Below are 10718 nucleotides of genomic sequence, written 5' to 3' on the forward strand. Positions count from 1 at the left end.
TTGTTTTCCTGAAAACCTGCCCCCAAAGCTAGATACAGAAATTAATGTAGTTTTAATTATCTGATTCAGCTTGCTTTCAAATACACACCATGGGGACTTGAGAGGACAGCTTCACTACCATAAGCAGTCTAACAGGACAGTCTTGACAGCATGCTGGGTCTCCTCAACACCCTAAGGAAAAGGGTCTTATCCCACCACCCACCATTCTCTTTGTGTCACCTCCACATCAGCCTGATTTGCAAGGTCATCACTTTCCAGCTGCCCCTAGAGCTTGGTCATTTTACCTCCACACTGTTGCATTTCCTCTCCCAAGTCTTTCAAAACCACAGATTAAAGCAAGGAGCCTCCAGATGGAGCTCGTGGTGCACAGAACACACCGTACCTTGGGTTTGCTGTGCCTCTATGGCTATAGTCTCCCAGAGGAGCTTCCTCTTGGTTATCTAAGGAAAACTGAAGCTATATCTAACACTCTACCTTCGGCAATGGAAAGAACCGTGTGAATATATGCTGCTTCAAAGTGTTCAAAGGAGCAGAACATCTGTTTGGTTTCCTACTCATCTGACTGGGTTACAGCATTGTAAGAAGCTATAGACACAGATCACAGAATCATAGAATGTCAGGGGCTGGAAGGGACCTCAAAAGCTCATCCAGTCCACCCCCCCTGCCAGAGCAGGATCACCTAGACCAGATCACACAGGAATGTGTCCAGGCAGGTTTTGCATATCTCAAGAAGGAGACTCCACAACCCCCCTGAGCAGCCTGTTCCAGTGCTCTGTCACCCTCAGAGTGAAAAAAATTCCTCCTCATGGTTAAATTAAACTTCCTATGCTACAGCTTCCACCCTTTGCCCCTTGTGCTGTCACTGGGCATCACTGAGCAGAGCCTGGCTCCAGCCTCCTGGCACTCACCCTGCACATCTTTCTAAACATTGATGAGGTCACCTCTCAGTCTCCTCTTCTCCAAGCAGCACAGCCCCAGCTCCCTCAGTCTCTCCCTGTAAGAGAGATCATAGATTCATAGAATCAACCTGGTTGGAAGAGCCCTCCAAGATCCTCTTAATCATCTGTGTGGCTCTGTGCTGGACTCTCTTAAGCAGTTCTGTAGGCCATCCTACAGCCAGCTCACAAGCCTCCTGCAGCATTCAAGATGAGATTGTTTAAAGCTGCAGTTTCCTGCACAGAGTGCACCAGTAGTTGGTATTTTCTTTGCAACATGTGTTTACCTCATTATCAAACTTACTTTCCACTGCCACAAAACTTCCATTTCTGTTTTCACCTAATAAATGCTGTTAAATTTATGGGGCATCAATGCCCTAAGGCCCACGAGCACCTAATATTTGGGCAGCTGACTGCAAGATATTTGGGGCTGCAGTTCTATATGCATGAAGCAGAATGTACTTTGATACCTGTGTAGCAACACATTCTGCTTTCCTGGGGCACAGGATCACACTCAGCATAGCCATAGATGTGTTGCAGGGGGAATGGGATTACTTTTTACATTCTGAAAATAGAGAGCTGTCTTAGCAGTGCTTGGTTCCTTTTTCAAAGGGAATGAAGTAAGATGTGAGGAATATTCTTTGAAACAGAGGAAGGATCTTTGTACTAACCCAATTTTCCTAATTATGCTTTTAAATCATGGAAGTGCTTTGCTGTGTGCATTCCTTGAGTCAGAGGAAGGATCTTGACTATGCTTTTTAAATCATGGAAGTGTTTTGCTGTGTGGATGTGTATGCACACTTTCAGCCCTGAGTATAGTGCTCTGGTTTTCTGCTTCAACCTGTTAAACCACCTGAAACACAAATTCTGAATACAGTCCAGTGAAACTGCTGTCTTAAGGCATTCTGAGCGACTTGTCTGTTTGTGCTGAGTACCTGTTTCAAATCCAGTTTCTTCTAACACCTGGAAATGAGATATGCAGGCTACAAATAGCATATGATGAGTCCACCTGCAGGTGATTGCTCAAGGGAAGTCTAATTGAGATTAGGCTTATGCAACAACAGATCATGCTGGCTCAAGTGATGAGGGTACTTGGACACACTGTATAAGGCTCACAAGCTCCCCCAGACTCAAGGCAAAGGCACTGAGCCTCCTTTTTTTGTAGGCCTCCTGTTTATCACACAGTATCACAGTATCATCAGGGTTGGAAGAGACCTCACAGCTCATCAAGTCCAACCCTTTACCACAGAGCTCAAGGCTAGACCATGGCACCAAGTGCCACGTCCAATCTTGCCTTTTATACCCTAGTATATAGAATCATAGAATCATAGAATCAACCAGGTTGGAAGAGACCTCCAAGATCATCCAGTCCAACCTAGCACCCAGCCTTATCCAATCAACTAGACCATGGCACTAAGTGCCTCATCCAGTCTTTTCTTGAAGACCCCCAGGGACGGTGCCTCCACCACCTCCCTGGGCAGCCCATTCCAATGCCAATCACTCTCTCTGTGAAGAACTTCTTCCTAACATCCAGCCTATACCTACCCTGGCACAACTTGAGACTGTGTCCCCTTGTTCTATTGCTGGTTGCCTGGGAGAAGAGGTCACCCCCAATCTGGCTACAATGCCCCTTCAGGTAGTTGTAGACAGTAATAAGATCACCCCTGAGCCTCCTCTTCTCCAGGCTAAACAGGCCCAGCTCCCTCAACCTCTCCTCATAGGATTTGTGCTCCAGGCCCCTCACCAGCTTCATTGCCCTTCTCTGGACATGTTCCAGCACCTCAACATCTCTCTTGAATTGAGGGGCCCAGAACTGGACACAGTACTCAAGGTGTGGCCTGACCAGTGCTGAGTACAGGGGAAGAATAAAGATGTACTTGCAGAAGTCTCGACCATATGGTCGCTATGCAGTGTGCACAGTCCTTTGAAGGGTTTAAGTGCAGCACATGGACTCTTGACAAAAATTGATGCTTATGTGAATTGCAAAAATCCATAATGATTTCTGCAAGAGCTAATATGTGTTGTACAAGCAGAGCAGAGCAAGCTCCCAAGGGAAAGATTTACTCTCTGACTTCTTACACTTATGTCCAGGGTTAGGCAAGAGATTATTTTCTTCCCATGCAGAAGCAAGGGAATAGCAGACACCTTTTGAAGTTGTCTGCTGACAGCAGCTTTTCTTTGTTGAATTTGATCTTGTATCTTCTCTTTCACTAGGTTTAGTTTGCTGCTGCTGGCACACCTCTGTTCAGCCATTGCTTCTCCTCTACATTGAGTCCAGTTCAAGCTTCACTTATCCATATGGAACAGATCCAAATCGTGCTGAGCCTCCTCCTTTCTTCTTCATCATCATCATCATCATCCTATGAGGAGAGGCTGAGGGAGCTGGGGTTGTTTAGCCTGCAGAAGAGGAGGCTCAGGGCTGATCTCATTGCTGTCTACAACTACCTGAAGGGACATTGTAGCCAGGTGGGAGTTGGCCTCTTCTCCCAGGCAACCAGCAATAGAACAAGGGGACACAGTCTCAAGTTGTGCCGGGGTAGGTCTAGGCTGGATATTAGGAGGAAGTTGTTGCCAGAGAGAGTGATTGGCATTGGAATGGGCTGCCCAGGGAGGTGGTGGAGTCACCGTCCCTGGAGGTGTTCAAGAGAAGCCTGGATGAGGCACTTAGTGCCATGGTCTAGTTGAGTGGCTAGGGCTGGGTGCTAGGTTGGACTGGATGATCTTGGAGGTCTCTTCCACCCTGGTTGATTCTATGATTCTATGATTCTATCATCATCCTCAAACCCACCTTTACTCTACTTATATCCCAAAACATTCCCTTCATACTTCTCTCCCATTCCAGGAGTTGCACAAGTGGTTTTCCTCCAACAAGAGTTGGAGTTCACTGTAAACCAGCCTGAACAATTTTCTTCCTCCTCCAAGCAGAACCTGAATCTGTATTTTGAAATTTTGAGTGGGGCCTCCAGCCAAATATTAATTTGCTGGGTGTCTGTCTCCCAGCTGCTCCTTTCCTTTGGGAGCCTTTTTTTGGGAGGTCCACCCAAGGCAGAACAAAGTGGACAGTATGTCTAGCTAACCAGGATGTTGCCTGGTTCAGACCCAGCCCCAGTCTGAGTGTGTAGGCTGTGTGCTTACCCCTGCCAGGAGTCAGCTGAAGGGGATGGCTCACAAACTGACAGCTGTCCTATTTGCCACTCAAGCAGAGCTAAGCAGGCTGAGTTGGGAATGATCTGAGATTTGATCTTAAAAGTTTCTTCAGGGGGAAATGGCAGATTTGTAACCTTATGATAGGGTTGGATGATATTTCTTTGCAAAAAGCCAGAAGGAATACTGATGTGAAATAACTTATTCATCTCCTCATTTCCCCAACCATAAGGAACTAACTTCTCCATTTCCATTACACCTCTTCAACAAACAGCAATCCAGACTGCTCCATAACATCAAGGCAATAACATCCTAATTGCTCTTACATGCTAGTGTAATTATAATGGGCTCTGTGGTGAAAAGCTTATTTATTTTCAGTGTTGAAAGCCCAGCTGTAAGTACACAGACCTTCTCTGTGCTTCCTCCTGAAACAGCTCTCTTGACATCTCAGGTGTTTCAGCACAAAACAGATGAAGCTGTTTCTCTCTCCATATTAGCAGGTTTGACTAAGAAGAGTCATCTGCCCTTGTGAAGCAGTCAGACAAGGAGACATGCTGTAAATCACAGAATTGTCAGGGTTGAAAGGGACCTCAAAGTTCATCCAGCTCCAACTCCCCTGCCATGGGCAGGGACACCTTCACACTAGATCAGGTTGCTTAGAGCCACATCTAGCCTGACCTTAAACACTTCCAGGAATGGGGCTTCCACCATCTCCCCTGGGCAATCTGTTCCAGTGTCTCACCACCCTTATGGTGAAGAACTTTTTCCTGGCATCCAATCTAAATCTACACTCCCCTAGCTTGGATCCATTCCCCCTAGTCCTATCACTACATAACATAGTAAAAAGTCCCTCATCAGCTTTCTTGTAGCCCACTTCAGATACTGGAAGGCCACGATAAGTTCTTCTCAGAGCCTTCTCCTCTACAGACTGAATAAGCCCAACTCTATCAGTCTGTTTCCATAGGAGAGGAGCTTCAGCCCTCTGATCAACCTTGTGGCCCTTCTCTGGACATATTCCAGCATGTCCATATCATTCCTGTCATAGGGACTCTACAACTGGACACAGTACTCCAGGTGAGGTCTCACAAGAGTGATGTAGAGCGGAAAAACCATCTCCCTCAACCTGCTGGCCACACTTCTCTTATAAATGCAGCCCAGGATACAGTTGGCTCTCTGGGCTGCGAGTTTACACCGGCAGCTCCTGTTGAGCTTCTTATCCACTAGCTCCCCCAAGTCCTTTTCTTCAGGACTGCCCTCAAGCCAGTCACTGCCCAGCCTGTATCAGTGTCTGGCGTTGCCCTGACTCAGGTGCAGGACCTTGCATTTGGTCTTGTTGAACTTGATGAGATTGGCTTGGGCATACTGCTCCAGCCTGTCAAAGGTCCCTCTGGATGAGATCCCTTCCCTGTGAAATGCTGATGCTCTGCAGATTCTCTTCTGCTGCTCGGAGCACATTGAGAGGTATTAAACAGTTTAGGCTCATGCCCAAGCAGAACCAACTTCCTGAGGTTGAGTCCTGACTCACTCCCAACCTCTAACTTTCTTAACGGCATTTGCCTCTTACTGCCCAAGCTGCCCAGCAGTAAAAAGTGGCTAATTTCACAGAAGTACAGCTGTACTCAAGGGCTGGAATCTTGATCTCTCTGGAAGACACTGGCAAAGGTCTAGGACTTCTGAGAAGTGCTTTGTTGGTGTAGACTGAAAGGTGCCATCCTTCTGAGGATGTTTGAGGGTGGAAGAGCAGAGTATGACAGGATCTCTTCTGTGCAGGGAAAGGCAGAATTCATAGAATCATAGAATCAAACAGGTTGGAAGAGACCTCCAAGATCATCCAGTCCAACCTAGCACCCAGCCCTAGACAGACCATGGCACTAAGTACCTCATCCAGGCTTTGCTTGAAGATCTCCAGGGATGGTGACTCCACCACCTCCCTGGGCAGCCCATTTCAATGCCAATCACTCTCTCTGCCAACAACTTCCTCCTAACATCCAGCCTAGACTTTCCCCAGAACAATTTGAGACTGTGTCCCCTTGTTCTATTGGTAGTTCCCTGAGAGAAGAGACCAACCCCCACCTGGCTACAGCCTCCCTTCAATCTGTCCTTGAAATTACTATAGAAAAGCTTCCTAGATATGTGGATGGGCTGCTGAGACATAGCAAATGGACAGTACATACAATTCTATCATGCCAGAAAGTTACCCTGCTTAGCTGTTGTGGCACCTGTGTAATTAAAATCCTGCCTCAGATTAGGCCTAAGTTGTTCACCAAAGACAAAAGTGAAGACGTGCTCTTTTGACAACACAGAGCAAAGGTTAATGTTTACAGCTCTGGCTGTATGGTTGCTTTCATCTTGGGAGACAAGCATGGATGAATAAAAATACCTCTGACATCCACTATGGAGACAGCTGGCTGGGTGGTCCACAAGCACAGATAGTTTAATCTCTTTTACACTCTTATCAGAAATAGTTTCTATGTTTGCAAGCATTTGCCATATATTTCTTCCTAATCATCTTTCCACAGCTAGATCACAGCCGCTGTGGTTCTGTGCAGGGACAGACTGACTAAGAAATCTGGAGTGGCTTCCCTAGCAAGAAGATTGCTTCACAATCAAGCAGCTTTTTTGCCTCCATGCTGGGAGATAAATTTGGCTTCATTTTGCATATGGCAGTAAGCCCAAGATACATGCTGCTATGCCCAAGAAAGTCCCATATCCAGCAGCATTTTACAATGGCTTTTCTCCAGTCCTGTAGGGCTGAGCTGTGGTGGCTATAGAGAGAGAGAGATGCAGAGTAACTACAAACAATATTGCTATCCTGTTTAAAAGTGGTATATAATCTACAGCAAATCAGAGTGCATTACTATCTCTTGCCTTGTTCTCTATCTGGATTTAGCTGAAATGTGTCACAACTGTAGAGTTAACCCAAACTGTTTTAATAATCGATCATAGAATCAACCAGGTTGGAAGAGACCTCCAAGATCAGCCAGTCCAACCTAGCACCCAGTCCTAGCCACTCAACTAGACCACGGCACTAAGTGCCTCATCCAATCTTTTCTTGGACACCTGCAGGGACGGTGACTCCACCACCTCCATGGGCAGCCCATTCCAATGCCAATCACTCTCTCTGTGAACAACTTCCTCCTAACATCCAGCCTGTACTTCCCCCACGTTGTCTTTGTCTTTACTAGCTGCAAAGAATTGTGGTTCTTGCTCTATTTAGTATTTAGTAATGACACAGCCTGGTTCGGCAAGAGAGCAGGACCCAGGCTAGCTCAGCTGAAACGCGCTTTCTCGCAGCCTTTTTTCTCCTCTTTTCTTGAGGCTCTCTCGCTCTGAGGAGCCCAGAGGGAGGCAGGGAGCGGCAAGCAGGCGCTAAGTGCTCGCAGGAAGGTGAGTCAGAGGGCGGTGCCTGGCGAGCGGCACATTTAAACGAGGAGCGGCAGAGGCGAAGCTAGTTGTCTCTGCTGAGCCCAGCGCGCGCCGCTGGTAAAAAAAAAAAAAAAAAAAAAAAAAAAAAAAAAAAAAAAAAACCCACCACAGCTAACAACTCGCAGCAGACCTTCAGGATAGCAGACATGGTTCGAACTAGGTCCAAGCTGTATAATACTTGTAAAACTGTGGGCACCCAAACAGAGCCCACCTGTAGGAGTGCAGGCGTCCAGACGTCTGGATGTGAGGAGTGCTGGAGCCTGGCACTCGACACAGGCAATGGCTGCATTAGGTGTGAGCAGATTGATTGTCTGCTTACCCTGGTGGCTGAACTCAAGGGAGAGGTGGAACGACTGAAGGCTGAAAGGGAAGGTACAAAAGAGCAACATGCTCTGCAGTCCCCCTTGCCAGAGGGAGACGAACAGAGCAACCAAGAAGAATGGATGCAGGTGCCTGCCAGAAGGGGCAAGGGAAAACCCTTCCAGCCATCTTCACATCCCCAGCTGCCCTTACATAACAGATATAGGGCGCTAGAGGTTGAGGATGAGGTGATCCTGGAGCAGGCAGAAGCATCACCAGCTGGGAGGGCAACTCAGTTGCCCCCTCGCATCAGAACAAGTACCCAGAAGAAAAAGAGGAGGGTAATTGTTATTGGTGATTCCCTTCTGCAGGGAACAGAGGGCCCCATATGCCGACCAGACCCCTTCCACAGGGAGGTCTGCTGCCTCCCTGGAGCCCAGGTCAGGGATGTTACCAGGAGGCTGCCTACTGTAGTGCAGCCCTCTGATTACTATCCCTTATTAGTTATACAGGCAGGGAATGATGAGATTAATAACAGAGGGCTAAAAGCTATCAAAAGGGACTTTAAGACACTGGGGAAAGCAGTTGAGGGAGCAGGGGCACAGGTAATCTTTTCATCTATACCCTTAGTCACAGGCTGGAATACAGAGAAGAATAAGAAAGCATATTTGATGAACAAGTGGCTCAGAGGTTGGTGCATCCAACATAACTTTGGATTCTTTGATATTGGGGAACTTCATCTTGCCACAGGTCTGCAATCAGCAGATGGGACACAACTATCACAGAAGGGGAGAAGGACCCTGGCACATGAGCTGGCTGGGCTTGTTGAGAGGGCTTTAAACTAGAATGGAAGGGGGAGGGGGTTAAACATGACAGCACCAGAGATAAATCAAAGGGAATTGAGGAAGGTAGGCTAGAGCTAGGAGTAAAAGCAGCAGCCCAGCTGAAGTGCATGTACACTAATGCACGCAGTATGGGTAACAAACAAGAGGAGCTGGAAGCTCTGGTGCTGGAGGGAAACTATGATATTGTCGCCATCACTGAAACATGGTGGGATGGCTCACATGATTGGTGTGCTGTAATCAATGGCTACAGACTCTTCAGGAGAGACAGGCAAGGGAGAAAGGGCGGGGGAGTGGCTCTGTATATTAGGGATGCTCTGGATGTCATGGAGGTAGAAATCAGGGATGATCAAGTTGAGTCATTATGGGTGAGACTTAAGGCGAAGGCCAACAAGGCTGATATCCTGGTTGGAGTCTGTTACAGACCACCCAACCAGGAAGAAGAGGTTGATTTATTACTCTTTAAGCAACTGGAGGCTGCCTCAAGATCACCTGCCCTTGTTCTGGTGGGCGACTTTAACCTACCAGACATCTGCTGGGACTTAAACACTGCAGAGAAGAAGCAGTCTAGAAGGTTTCTGCAATGTGTGGAAGACAACTTCCTATCCCAGCTGTTACGTGAGCCTACCAGGGGGGCAGCCCTGCTTGACCTGCTGCTCACAAATAGAGAGGGGCTGGTAGGGGATGTGGTGGTTGGAGGCTGCCTGGGGTCCAGTGACCATGAAATTATAGAGTTTTCAATACGTGGAGAAACCAGGAGGGGCATCAACAGAACCTCCACACTGGACTTCCGAAGGGCAGACTTCAGCCTATTTAAGGAACTAATTCAGAAAGTTCCTTGGGAAATAGCCCTTAGAAACAAAGGGGTCCAGGAAGGTTGGACCTGCTTCAAGAAAGAACTCCTGCAGGCACAGGAGCAGGCAGTGCCACTGAGCCGGAAGATGAGCCGACGAGGGAGGCAGCCAGGCTGGATGGGCAGGGAGCTGCTGAAGGAATTAAAGATTAAAAAGAGAGTGTATCACCTTTGGAAAAGAGGGGAGGTGTCCCAGGAGAAGTTCAAGGAGGTTGCTAGGTCTTGTAGAGGAAAAATTAGAGAGGCAAAAGCCCACTTGGAGCTCAGGCTGGCCACAGCTGCCAAGGAAAATAAAAAGTGTTTCTTTAAATATATGAATAGCAAGAGAAGGGCCAAGGACAACCTCCAGTCCTTGTTAGATAGAGAGGGGAATAGAGTGACAAAGGATGAGGAAAAGGCAGAGGTGCTTAACACCTTCTTTGCCTCAATCTTCACTAGTGGGACAGGTTGTCTCCAGGACAGCTGGACTCCTGAAGTGGTGGATGGAGTCAGGGACCAGTACAGTCCCCCTCTAATCCATGAGGAAGCAGTAAGGGATCTGCTAAGTCACTTGGATCCTCACAAGTCCATGGGACCGGATGGGATCCACCCTAGGGTGCTGAGAGAGCTGGCAGCTGAGCTGGCCAAGCCACTCTCCATCATTTATCAGCAGTCCTGGCTCACTGGAGAGGTCCCTGAAGACTGGAAACTGGCCAATGTGATTCCCATACACAAGAAGGGTCATAAGGAGGAGCCAGAAAACTACAGACCTGTGAGCCTGACCTCAGTGCCAGGCAAGGTCATGGAACAGGTCATCTTGGGTGCCATCACAAAGCACCTACAGGATAGCCAAGGGATCAGGCCCAGCCAGCATGGGTTTAGGAAGGGCAGGTCCTGCCTCACCAACCTGATCTCCTTTTATGATCAGGTTACCCGCCTGGTGAATGTGGGGAAGGCTGTGGATGTAGTCTACTTGGACTTCAGCAAAGCCTTTGACACTGTCTGCCACAAGAAGCTCCTAGCCAAGCTGGCAGCTCATGGTTTGGACAGATTCACTCTGTGCTGGATCAAGAACTGGCTGGATGGCAGAGCTCAGAGAGTGGTGGTGAATGGTGCCACGTCCAGTTGGCAGCCAGTCACAAGTGGTGTTCCCCAAGGATCAGTGCTGGGCCCAGTCCTGTTCAATATCTTTATTGATGATCTGGACGAGGGCATTGAGTCCAGCATCAGTAAGTTTGC

The sequence above is a fragment of the Pogoniulus pusillus genome, chromosome 18 (assembly GCF_015220805.1).
Source record: "Pogoniulus pusillus isolate bPogPus1 chromosome 18, bPogPus1.pri, whole genome shotgun sequence".
Lineage (NCBI taxonomy): Eukaryota > Metazoa > Chordata > Aves > Piciformes > Lybiidae > Pogoniulus > Pogoniulus pusillus.